The sequence below is a fragment of the Notolepis coatsorum genome, assembly GCF_963971535.1.
Source record: "Notolepis coatsorum genome assembly, chromosome: 11".
In the NCBI taxonomy this organism is placed as follows: domain Eukaryota; kingdom Metazoa; phylum Chordata; class Actinopteri; order Aulopiformes; family Paralepididae; genus Notolepis; species Notolepis coatsorum.
Genome location: NC_140175.1, coordinates 72,643,115 through 72,658,114, shown reverse-complemented (window position 1 = coordinate 72,658,114; position 15,000 = coordinate 72,643,115). Strand labels below are relative to the sequence as shown.

Below are 15,000 nucleotides of genomic sequence, written 5' to 3'. Positions count from 1 at the left end.
TAAGACAGTAAAGTGCAGTGGTAGGGGACATGGAAACAGTGCAGCACAGTTCAAGTCCAGAGGTCCAGCCCTAGCAGCTCGTCATAGAGGGGTGGATGGGGGGGAGCAGGGGGACACCTGACTAATTTACCAGGCGAGCTGCTGAGGGGAAGAAGCTGAGTCTATGGCGGGACTTTAATGTCTTGGGCAGCCGTAGCCGCCTGCCGTGGGGGAGCATGGTGAAGAGGTTGTGACCCGGGTGGGCGGGGTCTGCCATGATCTTCCTCGCTCTAGACGACAACGGGACTAATGGTGAAGCGTGTGACGAATTGAGATAACTTTTTTGATTAGTTTGGAAAGAATAGCGGCAGGATGACAGGTCTTCCTGATGAGAATGTGAAATCTATACTTTATAGTGCCTTGATATTTCATTGGAAATGGACAACGAGTGCTTTAGGGGATGTCGTTTCGCTGACTGAAACATAAAACAATCTGTGAATTAGCCTTGAAGTGGAAATTAAACAGAGTTCCCTCCATGACGATGACATTTTTTATTTATTTATTTTAACCTTAAAGGTTCGCTGAGCACAAATTCTCTTTTTCAGACACCCTGCTTCACACTCACACAGTTAAGATAAGATGAGATATTCCTTTATTGATCCCCTTGGGTCAATTCTGGAATTTTCCCGAATTCCATTCACTCCTCCTTTCACACACTGTTGGCCACTGGGCAGCTCCACTGGAGCAGTTAGGGGTTAAGTGCCTTGCTCAAGGGCACTTCAGCGGGTTGGTATTGAGGGACGGGAGAGAGTTATTCATTCACTTCCCCACCCCGATTTTTTCTGCTAGCCAGGGGATCGAACCGGCGACCTTCTGGTCTCCAGCCCATTTCTCTAACCTTTGAAGACGCATGTTTGGAAAGTGTGTTTATATTATAAATTGTTTGCTTTGACTCTGAGGAATCTTGTAGATGAAGCTTGTCAATTGTGATTTTGGCTAGATGTTGTGTTTCTGCCACTGAATATAATACATTTGATTTATGGACATTGGACCTTATTTTCGAACATGTTCGTAAGTATCTTCGTAACTATCTTCGTAAAAAGTTTGTAAATGGTAAATGGCTGCATTTATATAGCGCTTTTATCCAAAGCTTTACAATTTGTTCCTCACATTTTACCCATTCACCGACGGCGGAGGCAACCATGCAAGGTGCCAAACTGCTCATCGGGAGCAATTAGGGGTTAAGTGTCTTGCTCAAGGACACATCGACACGCTGCCCGGGAGGAGCGGGATTCGAACAGAGAACCTCCGGATTGCCAGACGACTGCTCTACCTCCCGAGCCACTGTCGCCCCACGTTTGTACTAACAAATTTATGAAAATCCTCCTCCGGATTTCTGAACACGTGAAACGGTGTCTGTAAGTGGCCAAAATCCTCGCAGCTGGGTTCCCATGAATGAAGAACGTCACTCATTCTTAAACTGGAAGTGCGTTCTCGCACTTAATTTGCATACAGAAACACCCCGCCAGCTCCTTATTAATGTCATCAGCAAACATTATGGGAACTGGGAAGAAATGTATTGGAGACATTAGCAAGATCGTGCATAATGGGGTGTCAAACTCAATTACCAAGGGAGTCGAAATAAAAAATACAGATTTTGCAGGCCAGACACACAATAATAAAAGTGAATTTCCCTGAAGACACTAGCTTAATTGGTTTATCTATTCAAGTTGTGCACACCAGCTCAATATGTTATTGTACTTCTGTTCATTCTATGGTGCCTCAGTAAATACAAAGGAGGCTATTTCTTTCATTAAAAGGTTGGTGGAGGCATCATTTATGGATAACAGCTTTTTATTGATCGATTTTATTTTACAGATTTAAAATACATATATTAGGTTTCAATTAATTATTGACCCACAAGAGTTTGTTAGATAGCACTTCTTGGCTAAACCGGTCCTGGACTATTGGAGAACACAAACACACACACACACATTGGAAACATCTCACCTTTCTTTCATGTGTCTTGCAAAAAAGCAATTACATTTGAGATAATCCATGGCTTTGATTTGTGAAGTAGGTATGTGAAACTAATTAAAATAATAACGAATTTGCTAATGGTACATATTATTAGGTTTTAATTAGTCATTCAACCACAATAGATTGTAAGATGAGCAATTATCTGATAAATTGAATTGGAAAACTAAGTGCAACACACATAGATACACGTGCACGCATGCAACACACACAAAACATCTCTATCGCAGCTTTCACTTATGTTATGCAAAACCAATCATTTCCATGCTTTTGATTTCAGAGTAGGTATGATGAATTAGCGACAATTCACTTGATACAGTAAATTGGATACATCCAAACAGTACCACGGCCCGAGTCTTATACCAAGCTTTTAAAAGCGCATGTAACTAAAAACATGAGGGACAACTGAAGGCTAAATACTGAGTCCTCCTCCAATGGCACACGAAAGCAGGGTCGATGCATTTCCATTCAACAAAAACACATGTTGTGACACATGCGTTTCATTTGTATCACTGGCCAGTTCAATTGCGACTATAGGTGAGGCTGCAGGCCAAAACTAATTGATTAGCGAATTCAGTCTGCGGGCCAGCTGAACATGCCAGGCAGTATTTGAGCATGTGATTTATATGAACAAGGAGTTTTCACCTTTCAGTAGCCTGCGTGCACGAGTTTAACACTCTTGGTCCAGCAGCACCATGTGTTATTTGAAGTTTGACAGTTGGAAAGACAGACAGGACTCTCCCTTTAGTTCATTTGTAAGCTGCTTATCCCAGATTCATGGGTCTTGTCAGAGGTTTACTAAATAAGGGACACCGGTCTAGAAATGCAGTGTGTTTTCCTGTGGCTCTGGTAGCGCACTATATATATATTATAGCAGAGTATAGCCCAGACAGTGATGCTTAAAAGTGTCTTTGAGTGGTTTACCTTACACATTCATACCTTTGCCTTCCCACACTTTTAATTAACTCACTTAGCATGTACATTCAAGCTACAGCATACATGGGAGCAAAACATGAACAACCCAAAGGCTAGAAACGATAACCATATGCTTGTTGTTAGGCGACTATTCGCTCGTTAACTGTGACATTGTATATCAAATATATTCACCTCTGTAATATAATGAAGGCGGTAAAGTGCTCAATAGCATTAGTGTGCAAGATGCAAGACTTTTTCTACCATTAGATTAAAGGTTCTAGAGATAATATTTTAATGTAGATTAATCTTTTTAGTTTTTTAAATAATACCTCCCCATAGCTTTTAGAAAGGTGCGGAATAAAAGTATAGCTTTTCCCCAAATATTGATTGATTAATGAATTTATCATTTGAAAAAAAAATGGCGGGTCCAAAATGAATGTTGTTGTTGTAACCCTACTTCCCATTTCCCCACTTGGAATGCACCTGATTGGATCAATCACATGCTGGTGCTCTAGTGCCACATCGAGTGGCTGTGGAATGTTATATATTTTTTTGTATTTAATTTTTTTATTATTTTTTAAACAAACACATAAACAAACATGACAACACACGATAAGATATACAAGCATTAGTTGACAGTGCACATCCAATGAAATCACCATTTAGTTAAATGTCTTATACAGGATATACCCCTAATACCTGTTATCTAAAAACCTATACACATATGCTCTAGCTCAGTGGTTCCCAACCTTTTTCCCCCCAGGGACCCCCAAACATCTCTGATGAAATTCGCGGACCCCCTCCTAATAAGATACCATAAAATACGTTTTTTTTTTTTTTTTAATAACAAACTGCTTATACACAGGCATATGCATCACAATTAGACCCACTATGCTTCTTTGACTTGTGCCTTCAATCAACAAATCTCATCTTGCACCATATGCATTTCAAAATGTTTGGCCAATATTCAAATGCTGTATTCATCCTCTCAAATCAGGCCCTAATGGTGAACGGTTTGCATTTATGGAACAAATCAATGCAACAAATTAAACTAAATATGAGACAGGAAATTCCAATCAGTAGCAGAGAGAATCTGTCCTAGCTGGGTTTAATACCTTTTTTTGTCATTTTAATAACAAACTGCTTATACACAGGCATAAGCATCACAATTAGACCCACTATGCTTCTTTAACTTGTGCCTTCAATCAACAAATCTCATCTTGCACCATATGCATTTCAAAATGTTTGGCCAATATTCAAATCCTGTATTCATCCTCTCAAATCAGTCCCTAATGGTGAACGGTTTGCATTTATGGAACAAATCAATGCAACAAATTAAACTAAATATGAGACAGGAAATTCCAATCAGTAGCAGAGAGAATCTGTCCTAGCTGGGTTTAATACTTTTTTTTTGTCATTTTAATAACAAACTGCTTATACACAGGCATATGCATCATAATTAGACCCACTATGCTTCTTTGACTTGTGCCTTCAATCAACAAATCTAATCTTGCACCATATGTATTTCAAAATTTTGGCCAATATTCAAATCCTGTATTCATCCTCTCAAATCAGGCCCTAATGGTGAACGGTTTGCATTTATGTTGAATGAAGTAAGAATCCACTGCAGTAAAAATATCCTCACCTCGAGTGGTGGTAGTAAGGTTGACTGACATGAGAATGTCCTGCTTCAGATCCTCATTTTCAATATATTGCACATAAACGATGAGCACAGCCTCGTCTGCGACAGTTGTAGTTTCATCAAGTTGTATGGCAAATGGACCCTTTCTAAGCTTTTCTGACAGCTGCTGCTCGCAATCACTTGACATATTATCAATTCGATCTTTCACTACATTGTTCGAGAGTGGTACTGATTTTAGTTTATCCGCCACCTGTGGGCCGCACAGTTTCTAAACCATTTTGATGGTTTGATGAGCTGCTCGCCAATATTGTGCGGTTTCTTTGCTTTTGCAATTAAAAGCGAACACTCAAAGGAGGCTTCGGTAGCCTTCTGTAAATCACTGCCACCCCTGCTCCACGCTACTCTAACATCAACAGGCTTGTTCGCCTTGAGAGACTGTTCTTTCCTCCGAAAAAAGTCTGGATCCTTCCCAACGGTTTCTGGGTGCTTAGACGCCTGATGTCTCTTCAGCTTGCTGGGCTTCAGGCTCGAGTTTGCCAACTTTTCTCCACAAATCACACACTCAGGTCGTTTGTCTGGTCCCTCAGTGAAGCCCATGGTGATGTAATTTTCGCGATTGCTGTAGGTCCTAACTTTTTTTGCAGATGAGCTGCCGTCATCTCCTTTTCGTTTGTCACACATTTTCGCCTCTGGCGGCTGACTGCAGACGAGCCGAGAAAGTTAACTAGCGTGCTAGGCTAGCTACAGAAAGTGATACAGTCAACTGATTCGCGTTTTAGCGGCTACCCGGTAGCCTACTGTTAACGTTCAAAAATCATGTCTAGATGTTTATTTATTTATCTTTATTTTGTATTGTAGTGGAGAGACTATTCATGCTTCTGATGATAAAAAAAAAAGAAAAAAAATATCAAAAAAAAAATACCTCAAATCATCTGTGGTCTGGCGGACCCCCTGCGCCCCCTGGCGGTCCCCAGGGGGTCCGCGGACCCCAGGTTGGGAATCACTGCTCTAGCTCGTACCCCCCCCTCCCGGACCCCCCATTGGATAATCCAACCATTATAACTTGTTCCTAACCATACACTACCATTATATGCTAGCTTTTATTCTCTCCACCACTTCTAACCACATTGTCATTTTGGATTCATTGAGACCCAAAATTCTTGCTGTAGATATTTCTTGATAAATCACATCGAGATATGTAAGAATCCAGACCTTCCGGCACATTTTTTCCGGTTGAAACCATCGTGATGCTATCAGCTTTTTAGCCACTGTGATACCAGATAAAACCAATCTCTTTAGCTGTGGATGTTCTGCATATACAAAAACATCATTCAGCAGTAATACAGAGGGGTGTACAGGTATATTCAGAATGGGTCACTTCTTTCCAGAATATCTTAACTGGTGGGCAGTCCCAGTATGCATAAATGTCCCCTCGTCCCCATTTGTACATAAGGAGCATTTGGAGTCTTGTTTAAGACCCATTCTGTTCAGTCTTATAGGAGTCAAGTATGTCCTATGGATATAGTTAAGATTGATTTGTTGATGGTCCGGGTTCCTTGATGCAAGTTGAACATTTGCCCAGGCTTCTTGCCACTCAAAGTCTATTTCCAGGTCTGGTATATCCCTCCTCCAAATAGAGTCTAGGTGGAGGGTTTCATACGAGGCCGTTAGTAATTGATGATAAAAATCTGATACAAAACCTCTCGATGTCTCTCTTTCATAGAAACATTTGTGGTATCTGTGGTGTGCAATTGGTATCGTTAATGGAACACTGTGAGACTTCAAACATGCCAATAACTGCGCGTAAAAATAATATGTGGACTTTGTTTGTTGAAAACGTCTCCTAATGAGTGTATGCCTTGCTTTTCCCATCTAGGGAATCTTATAGGTTGTTTTCCAATCAAGAGTGCATTGTTATTGAATAAGGGAGTATCATTATGCCATTTATGTGGGATAGAATCTTTTTTTTGTGTTTCACGCCATATCCGGATCGCATGAGTGATTATGGGGCCAAATTTCCGTTCGCATTGCTTAATTGATAATTTGGTGTATACTATGTCCTTCAGCCTATATGGAGCTACTATATTTTCTTCTAAATTTCTCCAGGATACTGATGCTTGGGGATCAAACCATGTTGTTAGTGGTCTTAAAGTGTACGCCTTAAAATAGTGGTAGAAATCTGGAAATGCCATACCACCGTCTCCTTTGTTTCTCTGTGCGGTGGATCTTTTTATACGTGGTGGTTTGTTATTCCAACTAAATTTGTATGTGGAGGAGTGTAATTCTTTCCAGTAACCCTTTGGAGGGGGTAACGGTAGCATTGAGCTGAAGAAGTTGATTCTAGGTAGGACGTCCATCTTAATTATTGATATCCGTGCCTGTACTGAGTTTTTAAGTTTTGACCACCTGACAAGGTCGTATTTGATTTTGTTTTGGATTTTTATGTAATTGTGCTTCACCGTTTGGCTTATGGTAGGAAATATTTCAACTCCCAAACATATAAACTAATTTTGTGTTGTGTGCCCTTGATTACGATTGGTTCTATGGATTGGGATTGTCTTATATATTGTGCTAAAGGCTCTAATGCCCTACAGAGAGTGGTGCGCTCAGCCGAGCGTACCACGGGTATTGCACTACCCCCCCTGCAGGTTCTATACAACAAGAGGTGCAAATCCAGAGCCTGCAGGATAATGAAAGACCCTCACCACCCCAATAACAGCCTGTTTCAGCTGCTGAGGTCAGGCAGACGCCTGCGAACCCCAGCTACTAGGACAGAGCGGCTTAGGCTCAGTTTCTTCCCCCAGGCCATCAGAGCCATGAACAATGAACATTGAGTGCTCAGAACATTGAACTGTCCACACACAAGCACACATGAACACACACACGACACGCACACTGTGCACGCTCACACACAAGCAGCCACTTAACACTTTAACATGAGCGGGCACACACTCATGTCGCACACACGCACACTTATGGCCAAAGGAAAGGACACTTTAAATTAGAATAACAGGAACAGTGTATTGCACTACCAAAGCTAACTAGCATGTCCCATATGCTCTGTAAATAACTATGTACAGATACCGAGATGTCACTCCATGTTACCTGTTACCTGTTACTGCACAATGTTGTTTCTTCTTTTGATTCTATTATATGTACCACTGTATTGCACATCGTTGCGGGCAAGACCACCCGCATTTCATTGTATACCTGTATGCCGTGACAATTAAAACTCTTGACTTGACTTGACTTGAATGATAGATTGAATAGTCCGGGACTAAGAGGGCAACCCTGTCTGGAAGAACGTGATACCGGAAAGATTTCGGAGATGATTGTGCCTGTTGTGATCATGGCCGATGGGTCTTTGTATAATACTTTAATCATATCAATGAATCCTTTTCCTAACCTCATCCTTTCTAATACTGCCCATAGATACGACCATTCCAACCTGTCAAAAGCTTTCATTGCATCCAGGGACAGCATCGCCTTAGGAGTGTTGTCTTCCTTGTTAGCATCTAGTACGTGTAGTAATCGTCTTATGTTATCAGTGATCAAGCGGCCTCTTATGAAGCCAGTTTGGTCCGGATGAATTAAAGACGTCATATGCTTTTGTAGTCTGATGGCTAATACCTTAGAGTACAGTTTGATATCGGTTCCAAGGAGGCTTAAAGGTCTGACTGTAACTACCGCACTCGGTGGGGTCTTTGTCTTTTTTAAGGAGGACTGTTATGAGTGCAATATTGTCATTATTATGGAAGTTCCCCTCCTTGACTGAGTATAACATCATATTTAGTAATAAGGGACCAATTATGTCCCAACAGGAGAGGTACATTTCTGGTGGGATACCGTCTCTTCCAGGAGCCCTACCACTTTGAATTTCAGATATGGCCTCCCTAAGTTCATCTAGTGTGATCGGTGTTTCTAACTGTTTAGCGTCATCCTCTGAAAGTTTAGGAAGGTTAATTTGATTAAGATATGTGTCCATTTTGTTTTGATCAAAGGTCGTTTCTGATTTGTATAAGTTGGAGTAGAATTCTTTGAATGTCGTGTTTATTTCTTTGGGTTCTGTAACAAGTCCTTGTTGTGCTCTAATGGTAGTTATATCTGCAAATTTTGCGTTGACTCTTAATCGCATAGCTAATAGGTGACTTGGTTTGGAACCTTGGGAGTACTGCTGTTGTCTTGTGCTACGTATTTGCATTTCAGATTGTTGTCTGTATATGGCGTTAATCTCTTTTTTTAGTATATTGACTTGATTTTCCAGTGGAACCGAGTTGTTGTATTGTAAAAAATTAAATAACGTTGAATAAAGCGTTTCCAGTTCAGCCAGTTTTGAGCATAGATTCTTGCGTATTTTGGAGGAAAAGCTATCAGTGAAATCCTTGATCATTCCCTTTGCCGACATCCATAATATTCTGGGATCCTGCACCGAGTTCGCATTCATCCATAGGAATACCGTAAGAGCTTCTTTGATTTGTGTAATGAATTCCTTGTTATTAAGCAGCATCGTGTTAAATCGCCATCTTGGGGCTCGGGATGATAGTATACCAAATGTTCCTTTTAGGAGTAAATAACAGTGATCTGATAATGCATTGGGTATCATTTCCACATCGTAGTTATCAAATAGTCTCGGGGATGTAAAAACGTAATCTATTCTGGATAATGTGTTATGTCTCGCAGATCGACAAGAGTACTTCCGGGTCGTGGGGTTGAGTGATCGCCATAAGTCATTTACACCTGTAATCTTCGACCAATCCTTTAATGCATTAGATGCATTTTTTTGTTCGCTGGAAAAGGAGGGGTTAGATTTGTCCATCCTTGGATTCCAAATGGCATTAAAATCCACACCAATTATAAATGAGTATTCTGGAAGGTCTAACATTACTCCGGTAAGTGTAGTGAAGAAACTAACTTCGTATAAATTTGGGGCGTATACCGCTACCAACGCTATTTTCCTGTTCTTGTGTAAAATCTTAGCTATAGTTATCTGACCATCTGCATCAGACCATACTCCCTTCAATTCAATATTCAACTTCCGTCTAACGACTATGGCTACTCCCCGAGTTCTCGTTCCAAAGGAAGAGTGACTAATGTTATGATATGTGTTGTCCGCTAACGTATCTATGTCTTTCTCTAAAATGTGCGTTTCGCTTAGCAGAGCCACGTCCACCTGTTCTTTTTTCATCAGTGTGAGCACGCTTTTGCGTTTGTGTTGATTATTTATTCCACCAGTGTTCCAGATCATTATATTCAAACTAGCCATAATCTATACATGTTGTTGTGTAGTTGTTGGTAATGCTTCTGGAGTGCGAAGCTACAATAGATGTACATCCAATTATTGAGGTCCCGTTGAGAGCCGAGCTTAAAAACATACATATATACAAATAAAAATCCCCTATTCCCCCCTCCCACCGAGAATCGTACAGGACTGTGTTCCATGAACACAACTATCCTTAACATTCCTATGTATACCATAGGATCTAACATTCTAAACAATTCTACCATAAGTAGAATGTCAACTGTGGCTTGGCCACTCTCCTGTTAAATAAAAATTAAAATAAGATAAAAATAAAAATAAAGACCAAAAATAAGCTTCAATTATCATACCATAATCACTTAAATTTTATAAGAACTTGTGTAATTTATAATAACCCAAGAATAATATAGAGGTATTGAACTGAAAAGAGAACCTCAATAAATCAGAGAAAAGAGAAGAAAAAAGAAAGAAAAGAGAACATTAACTTTGATCTTGAAAGAGCTTTGCTATGCTTAAACACCTAGAGTATAAATTGGAGAAGTAGTGGACATATTTCCAATTAGTAAAAAGCCGGTTTTAAATACGTATATGCAGCATTTCCCCTGGCCAGGGGTGGGCGATGATCCGTTATGAAGAATATTATTCCGAGATGGGCCCACCGGTCCTCAGCCAGCCGCTGCTGTGATGGTTCTGTGGTTCTGCAGCTAGATGCTATTGGTTATTCCCCCGAAGGTCTACTGGCTGTATGTCTGGCCACATATTGCTGTTATTCCAGAATGTTCCATATATCAAAGAATGTTTTAAATGTTCTAGATTATTCCAATATGTCGTTTTTACAGTGTTAGAATGTTCCAGTATGTTCCGGAATGTTGTTAGAATTCCATACTCTTAAAATAAGGAATATTATCTATAAAACCTTTACATTAGGAAAAAAAGAGTATCAGCACAATCCAACATGAGAGACATGAGTTCAAATCTGAACAACAGACAAGCCAGAGGCAACTCACAGTGGAGCCTATACCCTGTGTGAGATGATAATATTTGATAACACTGGAACCACAGGAGCTTCAGGGGAATAGGAAAATGAGGTTTGGGATGTAACCTTTACAGATAAGGAAATGTTATTTCCAAAACAAATAGTGCAGTTTGTTTCTTAATAATTGTGAAAACCTTGAAGTCAGCGCTGCCATGTTTGTACTTCTTGTAAGTCAAGGAGGGCCTTATATGCAGGGTTGGGCATAGTAACAGATGTAACATGATTACAGGAATCATATTACAAATAAACTATTATGTTACAGTTATTGTAAAACATGCTGATCATTACAGAAACATTCAAATTATTAGTTTGATTACTCGCCTTATACAGCCTTCTATATTATACTATTACACATCAAGATACAGTAATACAGAAAAAAGTTATCATCAGAATACATAATTTTGTTTGTATTCTGGTGGATCACACTTTTAAGCACACAATCAGCTGGGTGATTGGTGAAGGATTCAACCCTTCAAACTCTGAATGTTTCAATTTCAAGTTTCAAGTTTCTTTATTAGTTGTCATACAGAAGTACAGAATACTTTTATACAAAATGCTTCTTTCTGGTACGCTCCAGAGACTGTGCTAGGCAAAAAAGATAAGTATAAAATAAGTATAGCAAGTATAAAATAGAAGTCAAGTACGTAGACAAAAATGTTCAGTATATACATATATACAATGCTCAATGTAGAGTAGAAGTAACTGAGTTACCATACAATATACTATACAGTGCAAAGGATGAGGTACAATTTAGGTCCAATTTACAGTAAGGTGTAATGAGGTATGGGTTGTAGTGCAAATTCTTTACCAATAAATATAAAGTGTGCTTAGGTGTTCTAAAGTGGTTAAAGTGGGTGCTGCAGTGAGTTGTATGTTTAAAGTGAGTGTGTGCGTGTGGATGTGTGTGCTGTGAGCTGTGAGTGCATTTGAAGGTTGTTACATATTGTTATTGTTCGTTGAGCATCCTGATGGCCTGGGGATAGAAGCTTCTTCTGAGTCTCTCTGTGCTTGCCATGAGACTCCGGTATCGCTTGCCTGACCGCAGCAGTTCAAAGAGGGTTTGGGTGGCTCGAGTCTTTGATAATTCTCTCAGCCTTGCCCATGCACCGCTTGTTGTAAATGCCCTGGAGAGTGGGAAGCCCCCCTCCAATTGTGCGTTCGGCTGAACGGGCCACTCTCTGTAGTCTGCTACGGTCTTGTGCGGTGCTATTCCCAAACCAGGAGGTGATATTGCCATATGCTCTCTATTGTGCATGAGTAGAAGTTCTTAAGGATCTTCTGACTGACTTGGAACTTCCTTAGGCGCCTGAGGAAGTAGAGGCGTTGCCGTGCCTGTATGTACAGTATACAATAGGGCAGTGTCTAAAATGGAGAAAGTTATGTGAGATAGGGTGACAGAGGGTGTTAGGATGGTGTTAGGAGATAAGGAGAGAGAGAGAGAGAGAGAGAGAGAGAGAGTTAGGGAGATGCATGGGTTAGCTGTACCTTTTCTAACATGACAACATAAACATTGTTGTAAAAGTAGTTGTTGTTACCCAAGCTGTTTCCCTAGCAACATAATTCCACTGAACAGGTCCATAGGTCAACTTGATTATTTTATCTGTGGAGATAATTGTCCCAGTCTGTGGCTGTTCAAGCATCCTATCCACATGTTAAATCAAGTGCACCATACGTATTTTAAGAAACCAATTCTGAACTTTAGTTTTGCCTCAGGGCTGTTGGACATTTAAACCCAGTGGATGTGGTCTGGTGCAGATAAGACTGGCAGGGTTGATAAGGTTGAAAAATTTCCATTACAGGTTAGTGGTTTATTGCTAACGTTTGTAAGTCTCTAGGGAAATCGTCTCTTGTTCAAGAGTCTCTTGGGTAAAGAGTATCTGGGGTAAAGAGTCTCTGGGGTAAAGAGTCTCTGGGGTAAAGAGTATCTGGGGTAAAGAGTATCTGGGGTAAAGAGTCTCTGGCTGGGGTAAAGAGTCTCTGGCTGGGGTAAAGAGTATCTGGGGTAAAGAGTATCTGGGGTAAAGAGTCTCTGGCTGGGGTAAAGAGTCTCTGGGGTAAAGAGTCTCTGGCTGGGGTAAAGAGTATCTGGGGTAAAGAGTCTCTGGGGTAAAGAGTCTCTGGGGTAAAGAGTCTCTGGGGTAAATAGTCTCTGGCTGGGGTAAAGAGTATCTGGGGTAAAGAGTCTCTGGGGTAAAGAGTCTCTGGGGTAAAGAGTCTCTGGGGTAAAGAGTCTCTGGCTGGGGTAAAGAGTATCTGGGGTAAAGAGTCTCTGGGGTAAAGAGTCTCTGGCTGGGGTAAAGAGTATCTGGGGTAAAGAGTCTCTGGGGTAAAGAGTATCTGGGGTAAAGAGTCTCTGGGGTAAATCTCTGGGGTAAAGAGTATCTGGGGTAAAGAGTATCTGGGGTAAATCTATGGGGTAAAGAGTATCTGGGGTAAAGAGTCTCTGGGGTAAAGAGTATCTGGGGTAAAGAGTCTCTGGGGTAAATCTCTGGGGTAAAGAGTATCTGGGGTAAAGAGTATCTGGGGTAAATCTCTGGGGTAAAGAGTATCTGGGGTAAATAGTCTCTGGGGTAAATCTCTGGGGTAAAGAGTATCTGGGGTAAATAGTCTCTGGGGTAAAGAGTCTCTGGGGTAAAGAGTATCTGGGGTAAAGAGTCTCTTGGTGAAAGAGTCTCTGGGGTAAAGAGTCTCTGGGGTAAAGAGTATCTGGGGTAAAGAGTCTCTTGGTGAAAGAGTCTCTGGGGTAAATAGTCTCTGGGGTAAAGAGTCTCTGGGGTAAATAGTCTCTGGGGTAAATAGTCTCTGGGGTAAAGAGTATCTGGGGTAAAGAGTCTCTTGGTGAAAGAGAGAGAGAGAGAGAGAGAGAGAGAGAGAGAGAGAGAGAGAGAGAGAGAGAGAGAGAGAGAGAGAGAGAGAGAGAGAGAGAGAGTGAGGAGCACGCTGCATGGGTTAAATGTCTGGACAGACTTGCGTCCTCACATTGGCCATTTACAAACCTCACTCTCTCTCTCTCTCGCTCTCTCTCTCTCTCTCTCTCTCTCTCTCTCTCTCTCTCTCTCTCTCTCTCTCTCTCTCTCTCTCTCTCTCCCCGCACATACACACACAAACGCACACACATATTAGCCCCCTTCGGTTGATGAACAATTGATAAATGAGCGTGATACTATTAAAAAGATGGGGGTATATTAAGTTGCACTGGTGCACCTATTATAGTCCCACCATCTAAATCAGGGGTCTCAAACTCAATTTACCTGGGGGCCGCTGGAGGTAGAGTCTGGGTGAGGCTGGGCTGCATCAAATATTCCACAAAAAAAGGGTTTCAAGTATTCAAAAAAAAAGTACAACTGATATTTTTTTCTCCCGCGATCAAAGCTGTCTGTGTGGATTGTGTTGTGCTGTTTACCGTTGGTGGCAGGAAGTAATAATAATAATAATAATAATAATAATAATAATAATAATAATAATAATAATAATAATAATAATAATAATAATAATAATAGATTCAATTTGTACCGCACTTTATATTCGCACTTTATATTTAGAATCTCAGAGTGTTACAGGAGATATAGACAAAAAGTAAAATGAATAAAACAATTAAAATGGATAAAAACAATTAAAATGAATAAAACAACCAATGAAATGGAAGAACATAAAAGTAAAATAAAATAAAATTAATAGAAAGTAACAAATAAAAGTAAAAGATTAATTCTGATTAAGCCTTGTTAACACTTTGGCTGCCGGAAAACGCCTAAACACGTCATTCCCGGCCATGCTCAAGTTGCCGAAGACGCCTTACAGCGTCTTTAATATCAATATTTCAAAAATCTGGGATCGGATTCATATTTCCCCTCCGCTGGCCTGAGATCCACCAGGAGGACCCACTGAGCTCTCTGGCGGTTCAGGAGCGCCATCTGGTGGCCGATCGGCGCAATCGCTTAACAGGAAGTGCTACGGAGATTGTGCTGGTCGGCCGTATTACTTCCGGGCACTAGCTATAGGTTCCGGGACTCGATCTCGACACACTACATAGCGATCGATTGCCAATAACTCGATAAACAACATGATTTGGACGTATATACCATTATACAAGCTGGAGATGGACCGGGTAAATCGACATCCCATAATGGTAAAATT

At 40.7% G+C, this 15,000-nt stretch overlaps 1 protein-coding gene across 1 annotated transcript in view; it reads left to right on the top strand.

Annotated features, from left to right (window-relative positions):
- The window catches only part of grin3a (glutamate receptor, ionotropic, N-methyl-D-aspartate 3A), a gene marked incomplete at both ends in the record, with an annotated part of 212,036 nt that overhangs the window by 56,043 nt on the left and 140,993 nt on the right, over positions 1-15,000 (top strand).